The sequence below is a fragment of the Lacerta agilis genome, chromosome 1, assembly GCF_009819535.1.
Source record: "Lacerta agilis isolate rLacAgi1 chromosome 1, rLacAgi1.pri, whole genome shotgun sequence".
NCBI lineage: Eukaryota > Metazoa > Chordata > Lepidosauria > Squamata > Lacertidae > Lacerta > Lacerta agilis.
This window is the reverse complement of record NC_046312.1, coordinates 49,444,770-49,460,049: the sequence shown is the minus strand read 5'-3', so window position 1 is coordinate 49,460,049 and position 15,280 is coordinate 49,444,770. Positions and strand designations below refer to the sequence as shown.

At 43.6% G+C, this 15,280-nt stretch overlaps 1 protein-coding gene across 2 annotated transcripts in view; it reads left to right on the top strand.

Moving 5' to 3' along the window:
• Window positions 1-412: 412 nt before the first annotated feature.
• Window positions 413-15,280, top strand: part of LARGE2 (LARGE xylosyl- and glucuronyltransferase 2) — a 47,065-nt gene continuing 32,197 nt past the window's right edge. Inside the window, exons 1-2 of one of the 2 annotated variants that reach the window (XM_033149163.1) lie at window positions 413-479; window positions 11,980-12,133. The gene's annotated coding sequence lies outside the window, so the exon portion shown is untranslated. Of the gene's footprint in view, window positions 480-11,979; window positions 12,149-15,280 lie in introns of both variants that reach the window. The other variant, XM_033149173.1, reaches the window with a different exon arrangement.

Genomic DNA, 15,280 nt, shown 5'->3' with positions numbered 1-15,280 from the left:
CGCTTCCGGGTCGGACTTTGCTTTTTTTTGGACACGCCTCCTCCGTCTCCCGACTCTGCTCTTTTATTTCTCCCCCCGCCCCCACACTTGCTCCGCGGCCTCCGCGCCTGCGCAGCTCCTGACCCAGAGATGGAGAGAAACGAACCAATCGAGCGCCGAGCAAAAGAACCGGGGTGGTTTGGGAGGCGAGTGAGTCGAGCGAGGAGCGGCTCGGAGGAGCAGGTGCCGGCTTGGAGGAGGAGGAGGAGAGAGACTTGGAAGGGTTGGACTGGAGAGCGAGGCGAGGAGGGCGCGAGCGCGGCTTGGTCAAACTGCGCGCATCTCGCGTGGTGGAGAAGCGGGCGCGCGTTACCTACCAGGCGCAGAGGGTTGAGGAGGCTTCCCTTCCCTTCAGGGAGAAACCCCTCGCAAGCAGCTCAGCGCGGGCAGGTGCTTGGCGCTCCCTTGTCAGGACAGGCTGCCTTGTCTGCGCCTTGCAGGTGCGTCGTGAAGACGGTGCCCGCTATCAGCGGGTCCCCCCCCCCTTTGGGGGAATATGAGTTGTGTGGGGAAACTGCATCAATCTGGGCAGGGGGACGAGGAGCTGCTGGGGGCGGCAGGTGCGTTGCCCGCTCGGCGCCTCCCCTTTATTGCTTGGCGGAGGCAACGGCAGCAGGTGGCCGACGGCACATCACCTGGGATGTGAGGGAGCAGCCTTCGGGGCGCGTGTTCTGAACGGGGAGCTGGGAAAGTGAGACGCCTGGAAAAAGAACAGCCCTTTCCCCCCGCAGCATGGCCGGAGGCAACCTCCTCTCCCCGAAATACACGACCCGTCACCGCCACCGTAATAATTTTTAAAGCTCCCAAAGGGCGCCTTCCGTTTCCTCGAGTTATTTTAGCGCCCTAGAACGCTTGGCTCGCCTTTTGGCCGCGGCATGTGTGAAATCAGAAGTAATAATAACTCGAGCTGTAGTAAGAGTTCTTTGCTAGCAGTAGTAAAAGTTCCTTTGCTTGTTGGCCCTTCTGCATAAGTGCTAAGCCTGAAATTATCTCCCTTCCGCTAATTACACCGTCTTCATCATTTAGTAATAGATATGCGGGGCTGTGATCCGAAGCGTGCTTTCTTCCAAGTAAATGTGATGGTCTTGCTCCCAGGTTAATACGACCCGGGCCAAACTACCGGTATATCGAGTCTTTCCCTGCAGTGGTAAATTTCTAATTCGAGATGTGTGAGAGCTCCGACCTGTTTGGAAGCTCTGCTGCCTAATTAATATTTGGGTGAATATGTGGTTAATTGGTGGCAATGAGGGAAATGTATTCTCCATATCCTCAGAGAAGGTCATCTTCATATATTTTTATAGCTCACCTATTCAGAGGCTAAGCAGCCCCATGAGCCTGAGAGGCCATGATTCTAGGAAGCTTTTGTAATTGACCCAGAATTTGAACCTGTGCAAAGTGAACCCTATGCATGCTTTGGGTGGAAAGGGGGCATGATCCTCCAAAGAATGCATAGGGGAAATGGCATTAAGATACTCCTGTATCATCTTGGAACTTTTGGTAGGTTAAGGTAATTCTTGTCAACCGGACCTATCTCTCATTTTATTCCTACAACAATGTCTAGATTTGTGAGATAATGGATGGCCTAAGATGATCCAGGGAGTTTCATGGTTTCTCTGGTTCTAGTGTGGCATTCTAATCACTGTACTATCATATTGCCACTTTGGTCATAATATATAATGTTTAATATATTGGCTAACCATGGATAAGGGCAAATCATATCTGAGAGAGATATATAGCAAGCATGAGCTTTCTGAGCAAAACCTTCTGTCATGCAGCTGGTGAACTACCCGGTATTGTTAATCTCTTTTTTACATTCTATGCTGCCATTTGGCCCTCAATAGTTTCCCAAAGTCCTCAACAATGCGATACAAATTGCAGTTAAAACACTAAAACAGCAGCATAAGAACAATTAACCCCCTCTTCAGATTTTTTAAAGTGGTTGTCAAGCCAACAAGTAGGTTCTTGACTTTGAAAGATAATATTACAATAAATGAGAAGATTTTAAGTCTTTGTCTTGTTGTAACTTGGTATTTGTGTATTTTATTTACTTTTATGCTGTCAATATGCCTTTGTTTTCCCTTCATACATGGAGAGTGTCTGATGTAAGTACTTGTGCAGCCCAGTGCTGTGCCTGTAAGTCCTTTTGGGTTCAGTGAGACTTCCAATTACGTAGGCATGGGATTGTGTTAGCCTTAATGTTCAAGTGCCTCAGAACTATTATCTTTATAAATCAAGCTGATTGGTTAAGAATGTCAGTCATAACACATATATTGGTTGCAGGGATGATTGTATGGGAGCGGGTGGCGCTGTGGTTTAAATCACTGAGCTTCTTGGGTTTGCTGATCAGAAGGTTGGCGGTTCACATCCCTGCAACATGCTCCCATTGCTCTGTCCCAGGTTCTGCCAACCTAGCAGTTTGAAAGCACACCAGTGCAAGTAGATAAAAAGGTACCGCTGCGGCAGGAAGGTAAACGGCATTTCCGTGTGCTCTAGTTTCCGTCATGGTGTTCCTTTGTGCCAGAAGCGGTTTAGTCATGCTGGCCACCTGTCTGTGGACAAACGTCGGCTCCCTCGACCTGAAAGCGAGATGAGTACCGCAACCCCATAGTCGCCTTTGACTGGACTTAAGCGTCCAGGGGTCCTTTACCTTTACCTTGCAGGCATGATTCAGTAAATAAAGTAAAAAACACAAGGCACCTTTACTCATAATCTTGAAAGCCTACCATTTTGTCATGAACATAGTTTTGACAGAAATTTGCTGTGGCAATTTCAGAAGTACCTACTCATTTCCTGTTAGGGTTGGACAACCCTGTGAGCCAGATGGTTATTCCCAATTTACAGATAGACAACTTTTCCAAACCCATCTAGTGAGCCTATTTACTGAAGTAGAAACAGGTTCTTATTCCCTTGCTGATTATGGTAGCAATCATATGTTGGTGGAGGTAGGGAGAGAAAATCTGCTTCCAATAGAGGTAGCCTTGGTGTGAATCAATCCTATCTACTGCTGTTTAGCATCCTGAGGGAATTGAGTTGGTACTGTATGTGGCATTGTCTGGTGGGAGTGTGTTTACATACTGCTTACAGTATTGTCATGGTGCTTTGATTCCATCCTTTTGTCAACTGCAGCAAGGAGTCAATACAGTAAATATATGAATAACTGGATTCCAGTTTCTCTTTCTTTCTCCAAAGGGTGCCTTTGCAGGGCAGACAGAAAAGGTTGGTTGGCTTTGCACTTGGGGAGGGGATGTGGTATTACTGTTGTTGACATTTGCCAGATGTTCTCTTCAAATCCTGGCAAAAGGCTTTAGGCTGCAAACCCAGGCTTACTTACCTGGGAAGAAGCTCCTCTGATTACGATAGGATTGTACTGTATTTGGTTTTTAAGGGTTGAGTGAAGGAAGGGGTAGGCATATAAGCCCTACTGCCAGCTCTGCCTATTCCCATTAGCAAAGGATTCAGAAGAGCTCTGTTCTCCAGTACAGTTGATGTTCCAGCAGCGCTAAACATAGGCCTACTTATGAAAAGTTTAGGAGTGAAGCTCACCGCCGCCACACGCAACTGTTTCCCGGTTTCTTAATGCTGGACTAAGGTAATGCAAAGTAGGATCCAGTAGATACAGGCAAGCTTATAGTATGTGTGCATGAAAGTTTAATTAGTTGAACATACTTCTGCTGGGGGGTGGGGCAAGAGGTGTGGGGAAGTGAAAAAAATTATGCTGTTTGCTAGGAGGGAAAGAAGCTGAAGGGAGTGATGGGGGTGGGCTGGAGTCCCGAAGGGGTGTGCAGTTGAACACAGATAATTAATAGCAAAGGTCAGCAGGGAGTTTGGCCACCTGACCTCCACATGTTATAACCAGTTGCCCAGAGAAGAGAGAGAAGAAGCTAAATGTGAGTCACGTTGGGATTTGCTGGCAGAGTTTGAAATATTGCTCCTTGAGTTTTGTTGCTCTGCTTTGTGACGGAGTGAAGGACTTTTGTACTTGAGCTGCCATATTTCAAAAAGTGAAATTCTGAACAGAAAATGAGCTATTTCTGAGGGAAATCAACAAAAACAACACTGCTGACACTGGACACTGCTTGTGGCTGCAGTATTCCGGATATGTCCTGGAAATTCTGGACATATGGCAACCCTAATTCACAGTCCTCTTCCATGTGCATAGACCTACAAGCCATCTTTTCAATACCAAAGCTGCAGTCATTCCACAGTAAAATATAAAGCCTAAGTATCAGCATTGGGTTGGGTATCACTTTTTTGGCTTTCATATCCTACGAATATTATCCATTCAGGTTGCAAATATGGTGTGAGTCCCAGAGTGATTTTAAAAACACATGCAGCACCTCCCAATTTTGATAATATATTTAACAAGATTTATATACTGCTTGATTGTAGGAAAACCTCGTAAGCAGTTTACAGAAATGCATACTAAAACCTGATTTCTGTGGCTCAGTGTGTCTGCCTGTGTTAACCAGAAGGTTGGTGGTTCAAGTCCACCCCGGGATGGTTGTGGGCAGGATTCCTGCATTGAAGGGGGGTGACCCCTGGGGTCACTTCCAACACTGCAATTCTATGATGCCACCTTAAAATTATTGATTAAAAACAGTTGAAAAGAAGTATCTTAAGATTATTAAAATAAATGGTAGAAAAAAGAGATAAAACACGTGTCTGTCACAGGGAGGGGCAGCTGCCCCCCCCATCAATAAAAATCGATAAAAATACAAAGCAAACTGAGGTTCTGCCTCCCCCACAAAAGGCCTGCCCCCCCAACAAAAATCCTAGCTACACCCACATGTCTGTGTCTATATGTCTTGTCTAAACAATGCTTGCCTGATGTCAATAAGTTGGGCGTTCCAAAGTGTAGATGCTGCCACACTAAAATACTGATTTCTTATGAGTATTATGTACTAGCAGCTCAAAAGCACGTCAAAGTGCAAGTAAACAGCGTTTCCGTGCACTGCTCTGGTTCGCCACAAGCGGCTTTGTCATGCTGACCACATGACCCAGAAGTTGTATGCCGGCTCCCTCAGCCAGTAAAGCAAGATGAGCGCCGCAACCCCAGAGTCGTTAGCATACTGATAGCATCTTGCTCCCAAACTCCTAATGATCACCCCCAGAGGCTTCGTGTAGCATTAAATAGCACTGGAGATAGAACAGTGCTCTGCAGCACCCCATAGTGTAACCACCAGGGGGCTGAAAAGCACTCTTCCAGTGCTGTACCCTCTTGATTCAGTCTCTTGGCTTGCGAGGTCAAGAAGCAGGAACAAGGTTGCACTCTCCTTGTTCCTCTGTGAAGGTCATCCATGGTCAACTTAGTCCCATGGCCTGGCCTGAATGCAGATTGGAGTAGAACTAAATAATATGTGATAATGAGGGCATTGAGTGTGGATAAATATGGAAAATGCATTCAATGCTTCTGATCCCCATGAACCACATTTCTGCTCTTGCACTTTAAGTTTAATGAATGAACAGAACGAACAGTGTCCCTGACTTCAGTTACACTCTGTTCTTCCATTAATTTTTTTTTCTCTGTCACCATTCTGCTTGATGGAAACATAGGACTTAAAGCCAGTATAACCTCAAAATGTTATCTGAACTTGGCAGAAGATAAAAGGCATAAGGCGCAGCTTTTTAGAGACTCTCTTTGTTTGCTGGAGCTGGAAAATATTCCAGTGGGGCCTGCAGAGAACTCTAAAAGCAGAGAGCAGAGGAAGTAGAGAAGCAGCCTCCTTACTAGTCTTATTAATGCTTTAATTGAAATATGTTCTTGGGAGTGTTGAGGCTGCAAAGGACTGTAGATTCCGGTCTCTTTGCTTTTGGCACCTGTTCTGAGGTATATTTTCTTAGCATTTGGAGTTAAATGCCGGCACAATCTGAACTGAAGCAGAGGAGGAGCACACTTTCCCTGGATGTAATCACGTGGAGAGTGGGTTTAAGAAAACGAAGTGAATATTTATTACTGGAAATACATGTCAATAGCCAAATAGAATTAGAATCTTTCCTAAAGTTGAGATGTGATGAGCCATGCTTGCTCTTGCGTCTCAAGGGAAGAGAGATCCAAAATATGTCTGCTGGGAAGATATGTCAAGAGGAAATCATGAAGAAGAAAAGGAGGGAATAAGAAGTAGCGTCAGCAACCGAATAGGGTTGCCATGTGTCCTCTTTTTCCAGGACACGTCCTCTTTTTCAGAGGTAAAAATTCTGTCTGGGTGGATTTTTTAAATTTGCCAAAATGTCTCTGGCTAGATTTTCTGGATGAGATACAGATATAACTGGTGGTTAAAGACTTGCTTTCCTCTTCTCTTCTCCTGCCCCCCTCAGCAATGTATCACAGCTTCTATAGCCCACATACTGTAGGGGTATTTAAAATGAGTCGTGATTGTGTCCTCTTTTTTGCTCTTCAAAATATGGCAACCCTACCTAAGAGTATCCATCTAGCCCTGAAGGAAGATGAACACAAAGACAATCTAGGATGTTTGGAGGTTCCTCTCTCTCTACCCTTTCTCATGCAGATACACCAGCCCACAATGCAAGCTGAGTTGCACCTCTACACTCCCAGCATATTCCATACCACTCTAAGCCACTCATCCAAGTGTGTTACTGTTAATGTTTAGCCTGGTAATGAAAGCTGAAAATCCTTATGAGCCTTTTGCCAGTCTTCAAAAATTGCCTGAAGAGTGGTCTCAGTGCAGGGGACCTGAGATTCTGTATTCATCTTTGCATCACAGAAGGCACCCCAAGGCCAGGAGGGGCTCTGCAGCTCCAGTTAATTTTCTACCCTTCAGTACAACTTGTGTTGTTGTTGTTGTTGTTGTTGTTATTTTATTACCCTTAGTGCAGCTTGCTTTACTGCTAGTAACTTGCGTTTCAGCTGGAGTTATCTCTTTCTGAATGGGGCTGTTACAAGGGACTTGTTGGAGGGCTTGATCTGAGGGTTGCATTTCCTTTTACAGTACTGTATTTGTAATGTTTGGTCCATTGTGCAGAGCTGTTTAAATTAAGCATCCGCTCCTTTTTATTTCGAAAAAGGTCAACCCCGCTGCAAATGCTGATGGTATAACAAAGGATTTCTCTAAGCTCTTGAAATAAGTATTTTCCCTAGAGGCAGAACCTTCACAAAAGCCTCTTCCCAACCCCTTATTTGCCAAGACAATCCCACAACTGGGTTGAGAGGTGGGCTTGTAGCAGAGGAGGGAGGACAGTAGTGCTTAACCCTGCCTTCCCTAACCTGGTGTCCTTCAGCTGTTTTGGACTGCAGCTCCCATTGATCCCCAGCCAGCACAGCTTCGGTGGCTGGGGCTGATGGGAGTTATAGTCCATGGTGAAGGCACCAGGCTGGGTTAATAATTTCCATGCTGACCGATTCTCCTTCCAAATGCTCTTCTTCATGCTGAGGGGAAAGGAGTAAAACCCTGGAAGATGTTTTCAAGGGAGAGTTGGCAGCCATGAATTGGGTTAAACACCCCCTTCCACCTACCTGTCCCCTCCTGCAAATGTGCCTTCTAACATTAGCATTTTGAGGCCGCCTCAAATGCAGCTTCAAGTGAAACTGCTTGTTCAAGCTGTCTGATTTTGTCTCCTCTCCCCCATTGGATAGGGTCCTGGGGTGAGTAGGGGAATGAAAGTTCTCTTTGCCAACTTCCTTTCATTTAGGGGTCTCGGGGTCCAGGCCCATATATCTGTGATAGATTATATTATCACTAATAATGCATTGGCAATTGTTGATATAGGCTCCTTGCAAAAGAGAAAACCTTTCAAGCTTAAAATTCAAGAAGCAGACAGACAGCAGTGCAAGAATTGTGGAAGAATTGTACTAGCCCTAGCCTTCTAGACTTGAGTTTGGTGAGAGACTCATTTGCAGTAACTATTAGGGGATTCACTGAAGGACAGTGCTTGCCAATTCAGCTCTGACTCATGCTTCATGGCAGCCTAAGCCAGTTGGCATTATTGCAAGGTTCTCTGATTAGAAAGTGTTATCACTAGTGATGTACAAAAAAAAAGCAGTGTAGACCCTGGATTTTCATTTAGGCTAAATCCAATTATTATGGCTTGGCAACATTATTTTATGTTCTGTTGATTCCAGCTGATAATGGCTAAGATCAGACAATTATAATTTGAGTCCAGTACAGATAGCAAAACATACATGTAAATTCTAACCTACCTGTATTGTATTTTGCCGCAACAACTGGGCTACAATAAGAAGAAAAATATTGTAAGTTGCTGTGTTTAGATCAATGCAAAAAGGCTTCTCCTGCCTCCCCTATTCCTAGTTGTCCAGGGTGGGGAGGGTGGGATCACCCCAGGCACTGCAGGCCATCCTCCTGTGGTTCCTCAAAGACTCTGGTTGCAGAGACCTCTTTCAGAGCTCTGAAACAAGTGGTCTCCATCTTGATCTAGACAGGAAGTGACAAGACACTGTCAAGCATGATGCCCCATACCAATAATGTCCAATGTATTAAAAATCATAAAGAATTGAGGTGTGTATCTAAGTGTGCTTTGGACCTCAGGTCAGCGACCCACAGGGCAAGCATAGAATTGTGTCCAGCCTGACAACTGGCTTTGGCACAACATACTGTAAAGCACACCTCATTTCGTAATACATTTTTACCCATATCGGCTGCTATTGGCCTGAGGCACCTTGCTTGAACACGACTTGAACCCAAACCAAGTGCTGGGCTGGGTGTGACTTTGTGATAGAAGGTTATGATAATGACTGTTAAACAACAACATACAGTCATACCTTGGTTCTCGAACGCCTTGTGACTCGAATGTTTTGACTCCCAAACGCCGCAAACCCAGAAGTGAGTGTTCCGGTTTGCGAATGTTCTTTGGAACCCGAACGTCCGATGCTGCTTCCGTGGCTTCTGACTTGAATGCAGAAAGCTCCTGCAGCCAATCAAAAGCTACACCTTGGCTTTTGAACGTTTTCAGAAGTCGAATGGACTTCCGGAACGGATTCCGTTTGAGAACCAAGGTACGACTGTATGTCAACGCTGGTATAGTGAAGGAAATTTACAATACGTATTTGAGTTAAAAGCATTAGAGAGGTTTTCCTTCATGAGTGTTGTACTAAAGGTACAAATGCTCCTGTTAAATATTTTAAAATCATTTCCTCCTTTAGGAAGAAGAGAAGATATATACCGTACTAAAACTAAATCGAATAAGGTCACCCATTTGACCCTATAGAAACAGAGATACTGTACTGCAGCGTCAGTGCCTGTTAGTTTTCAACTGTTTCTATTTCCAGGCACTTCCAGTAACAACTTGTGATGGAGAATAGCCTCATTTTGCATCAAACTGGACATTGCAGCTATTAGTATGTTGCTACTTCTGCTAGCTTAAATGTTATCCTAAAAATGATTTCTTTTATTTCAGCCTTATTTTTACTAGACTATATTGCATGCTGTGTGTTGTGAAATGCCCCCGTAAGATTTGTGTTCCACTGATTCCTTTAACACTTTTATTGTGTGATGCTGCTTCCACTACTTCCCAAAGGCTTCACCTTTTATATTGGGTTTCTTCCTTGTACTGCTGCTGAGCTTGCATTCCGACTTGAGCAATCCAGCTATGGGGTTAGAGCTTTTCTGAACCTAAAATGCCAAAACACACAAATTTACTGTAAGGTTTTGCTGTTCCTGCAGTTTCCAGGTGAATGGTGCAATTGTTTGATTTTTCCAAAGAGCACACTTAGTTGTTCAAGCCCTGGCAGGTTGTGTCATCTTCTCTTACCCAGCAGCCTAACAGGAAAGTGGCTGTTTAGTCAGACTGTGGGTTTTTCTGCATGTGATAGCTAAAATGGTAAGCAAATGGTTCATAGAGTCCAAGAAGAATTCTGTTTTTAAATCCTACATCCATGTTTTTAGAAAGATAATTATTGAGGTGGTATTAAACATACTCAAGGGTAATCTTCTCACTGAAAGCTTTCTAGCTAGAATACGACCGTGTAAAAAAAGTACCGGTAATTGTCATGGTGGAAATGAGTAAATGCAATGTTCCTCACAAAATGTCTGCTCCCTATTCTTCTGTGTCCTATCCCGCTTGGACTGACTGTGGTGCCTTAGCAAGTAAATTCCTGTTGGTATTGGCAGCATTTGCAGCAAATGTTATAATTTGAGCTTGTATAAATGCTTAATAACTTCTGCAAGTGGGAATATGCACTCTGCTTGACAAACCTGTTCTGAGAACAAGAATTAAATCTTCCTGCTAGGCAGAGATTTCAGCTTGAAGACAAAGAATTCTCTGGTAATGCTGTGCATGTGGAAGCTGGCGAAGAATGATGGCTTACTAACATACTGTTTTGTGCCTCTTGTAAATATTTTCTCTTCATTATTTTCCTTTGCCTTTACCGTGCCTCAGCAAAATGTTGAGTGTTTTAGAGCAGCAATTTCCCACAGTGCTGCTGGGTGCATCTGTGGACATAGAATAATAGAATTGTAGAGTTGGAAGGGACCCTAAGAATCATCTAGTGCAACCCCCTGCAATACAGGAATATGCAGCTGTCCCATATGGGGATCGAACCTACAACCTTGACATTATCAGCACCATGCATATGGGGCTAGAAACATTTGGTTTGTTTTTATTTTAGGCAGATTCTGGCAGCCTAAAAATGTGTGTGCAGTGGCATTAATCACACTTCTTTTCATGTTCCGCCTGGTTGTCTCAGTACTGTTTATTTTAATCCTGTGCATTTCTTGCCGCATTTGCTATCACACATAACAAAGTTAAACACTGAAGCAATGAGTAAGGCTATTCACAAAAGGGCACTCTTACCTGCCACTTGAAATGATAACAGCGGGACACTTATTAGCAAGCACATTTGAGGGAGAGAGTGCACTGGCTTTCCATTTCAAAGTATAATCTTGCAATGGCAATAACGTTCCTTGTGAGCTCTGTCAAGACATTTCAGAAACGTTGCAGAACTCATGCTATTTTAATGTAGTACAAAAGCTTAGAAGAAGATTCTTCAGGTGACTACCAAGAGAGGTTTAGAGATACTGGATTTCTATTATGATGACAAAATAACATATGACCTACAAGCCTACCTGAGAGTTGCCACCCTTTCTGTATGACAATTCAGAAAAATACAAATTACCCAAGGTGTGTAAGCTGCTGCGTCAAAGGAAGAACTCCTTTCAGAGCCTGACCTTCCTGTCCTTGGCATTCTAAAATTCATAATAGCATGAATTCTTTTCAAACTGCATGCAAAACTAATTCCCACTAAGAAATCAAAGGTGATACCTTTTCCTGTTATAATTATATCTAATGAGCCTAGCGATCAGGTTTGATGGTTAAATTTCACATATCTCCTACAGGGCAAGATACTTGCAGCATATCCTGTACAATACAGTGTACTGTAGTTGTAAAACCAGTGTGAGCCATCACAGCAATGTTCATTTTCTGTCATAGCACCGACCTCTTTTAATGTGCTGCAAGTTTAATTAGTTTCTCTCTGAAACGTAACAAAATATGGTTTGAATAGGGCCTTGTGCTGCCCTTGTTCTTACAGTGAGGTTGCTAAAACCTCTGGTGCCCATAACAGCAATATTTTCAGTCAACATTTCCACCTGCTGGAAAGTTGGGGCTCCCCAGTACCAAAATTAGCACAATTCCCTAGATAAATGGGTAAATAGGGTCATGTAAATTAATCCTGAGTGGCAAATGTTTTATTTATTTTTCTGATGGCAGGTTCCTATCGTGATAAAATATTGCATTCTTTTTAATTGTCTTTTTATTATGAGCACTGTCCTGCTTTATGGTGTGACAGTATAGAAATAGTTGTATAAATACAACTGAGGTGCAGCTCTGGGTACCAAATAATTAGAATGTAGGTAATCTTCTACACTGAAGTAACAGGTAGCCCCTTAAGGGGCTGGGAGAAGGTAAAAGGGGGAGGTATACGTATCACCTGTACTTTGACCCTTGTTCAGCCCCTCTGTTCTGTTTCAGGTGCTCTTGAACAATGGACATTGATTCTTCATCTGGAGCTAATTTATCCTGGTGACACTGGGACCATGTCTACTCTCCACTATCTGTAGATGGACAAGAACCCTCGCAGCAGTTCATCCACTTTGTTGGTCTCCTTTGCACCCCAGCCACCATGGTGGGTATTGTCAAGGTTGGTTTTCATACAGGATAAAAAAAGGTTACAGTGGTACCTCAGAAGTCGAATGGAATCCGTTCCGGAAGTCCGTTTGGAAACAAAAGTGCGGTTTCTGATTTGCTGCAGGAAGCTCCTGTAGCCAATCGGAAGCCGCATCAGACGTTTGGGTTCCAAAGAACGTTTGCAAACTGGAACACTCACTCCCGGGTTTGCGGTGTTTGGGAGCCAAAACATTCGACTTGCAAGGCGTTCGGAATCCAAGGTATGACTGCATTTGGCGTTATGCTATACAGATGGGATGGGGATGAGCTTTTTCACTACTTGCTGGAGCTCTCAGTTCTAGGAACACACATTCTTTTTGCTTGAATAATACTAAGGGCCCGCTGTGATCTAAAACATCAGATTGGATATGCATGATAACATATGTGCCATTTTAGAAAGAATTGCAACTACAGGCTGTTCCTTTTTTTGCCCTCTGAGGCTGTGGTGATCAAAGAGTTAACTCTGACCCTCCCCTGTACTGGCCTGGTTATTGTGCATCCCTTGCACAAAAGCCTTTCAGCTGCAAATTCCATTCTTGACTGGGTGCAGCTGTTGGCCTCTGGGCTGCCTCTCTTGGGATGCAAGATGTAGAAGCCCTGGTCAAGCATGGAGACCTGCAAGGATCTGGTGCTTGTCCCTTTTAGGTGTGGAAAGTGTGTGATTTGCGCAGCTGTCTACTGCATGCAATGTGAATAATTCATTTCTCCTCCTCTTTGCTGTTGTCTGTTCTTCTTAGGTGCCTCCTTACCTCTCATTAGTGCAGGGCCTGGTATGTCAGCTGGAGGCAGGCTTGGTTTTTCCTGAGCCTTGATGGGATTTGTCAAGACCCTTTCCCTTTTCTTCCTGTTTATTGAACTTTGAAATAAAAGGGATGGCAAGAAGAAAGGAGTGTAAGGGCTGGATTGACCCTGGGAGAGAGAGATGTTGAAGACATTCTGATCCCCCTATTATTCCACAAGAGCTGAAGTGGGGGAAGTGGTCAGAATTGGTGGCAAAACCCTTTCCTTTAAGAAGGCAAGGCCTCTGCTCTGGAATTGGGTGACATGGCTGTTTTTTTAAGGTTTCCGCCTGGATTTTCTGTAATGCTTGTGAAAACTGCTGAGTGATGCTCTGATTCTGACCTTGTGGACTCAAAGTTGTCTTGAGGCACAGACTACTGTAATTATTTCTGGCAAGAGCTAGAAATGTGGAGTACTAATAGCAGTGGGGTTTTTTTTTTACTGACAAGGGAAAGGGAACAAAGTGCGAAGCCCCTAATGGATTTTGAATTGCCACTATTTTCATTACTTCATTTGAATGGGCGTTGGTGCCCTTTCTTGCCTGTAACATAAAAGCCCTCCTGTCCTTTTCAGCTAGGCAAAGAGTCCTTATGTCTGCTACCACCGAGGATTATTCTACACAGAACTCAGTAACAAGATATCTTCCCCTCAGCAACAATTCACCTCAGGAACCTCACTTGGTTAGCACAGCAGTGCAGGTGAACAGAAGGCAACTTGGCTTATGCAAAAAGCATAGCCTGGGGGGACTCTGCAGACCTCCCTACAGGGCTGTCTGATCAGATCTTTCCCTGATTCTATTTCAGCCCCACCTTTCATTCCAAACATATTCTGCATGGGAAATGGGGGTTGAGGAAGGGAGTGTTAAAAGAGACTTTTTAAATGGCAGTTGGTGGCTTTTTATTTTTATTCTCTGCTAGGGGACATTAGGAAACCATAACAGCGTATTTAGAAGTAGGATGACCTGTCCAAAAAATTTTCAGCACCTCCACTAAAATAATTGGCATTTTAAGTGTGTCACACTGTACTACTTCTGTTTCATAGTCATTTGATTCCACTGTCCACTGTATTTTTCTCTGCACGGGGTATCTGAGGATAACACTTCATGTGTTAGATAGACTTTACATCATGAAAGGTTGTTTGGGGGGGGTTCACCACGAATCTGTTAGTCTTTAAGGTGCCACAAGACTTTGTAATGGTTTGATTTACAGAGCTTTTAAAAGTGCTTAATGAACATTTATGCTTTTAGTGCCCCATTTGTACCTCCATATCCTCCTATTCCTGGAGAGCAGACTACTCATGTGTCCAGAGCAAAATAGGTGCAAAAAGAGTTTTAACTAGCCTTGAAAGATCCATCTCCATTTAATCCTTTCCAAGCACCTAGTTCTCTAAATATTAGAAATCTAATGTCAACCATGCTATCAAAGGTTTTAATAGAGACATTCAAAATGTACATTCCTGGCTGGGGCTAAAGGAATTTTGTGTGTGGAAGTATTAGGAACCTTCTGCTCTTACAGAAGTTAAATATTTCCCAACAGGTAGAATGAAAAAATGGGACCATCTTGGATGAAAGAATTGTAAATGCTTTTGCTTGTTAATCAGATTAGTCCACTATGTTATAATAGTGTGTTATTATACTGTTGTGTTATATTACTAGTCCAGATCCAGCATGTCATAGTCCCAGTATTGAAGGCAAATATAAGCAAGCCCATTGGGGTGCTAATTTCCCAATTTTTGTGCATTTGGTGTAGATAAAAAGCAAGAAGAATGCTGACCTCTCACTCTGCATGTGCGTGTTCTTCCCTATCTGAAAAAACTGCTAGAAAGAATGCACACAGATTGAGGAGTATGTCTTAAATGAACCTGCAGAGGATGACTATTTACTAAGCAATTTATATATCACCCACCCCACACTCAGGGCATCTAACAGCAATGACAATAATAGAACGTTTATATACAACAGAAACAAACTCCTACAAAATGCCATTTCACCTAATAAAATGCAGCAGAGAATAAGAGCTTGCTGACAAAACAACAACCCAAGCTGTGAACTTATTTACTTGGACTTTTTTGTGATTCATCCTTTAGAGCACAAGGACAATTCGCTTACCGTTCACAAGTCTCCATTTCAGTACAGAATAATGTCTCTTCGTGGAGAACCTTGCATTAGTTGACCACACAGAGGGACGTCCGTTCACTAGTTTGCAGTTCAGTCCTTTTGTGCATTTAGAAGTGCTGTGTTCATTGGGACTTGCACCTAGGAAACTCTGTGCGGGATTGCACCCTTGGTCATGTGAGACCTATTCAGTTACAGGCCAGATAAGGCCCG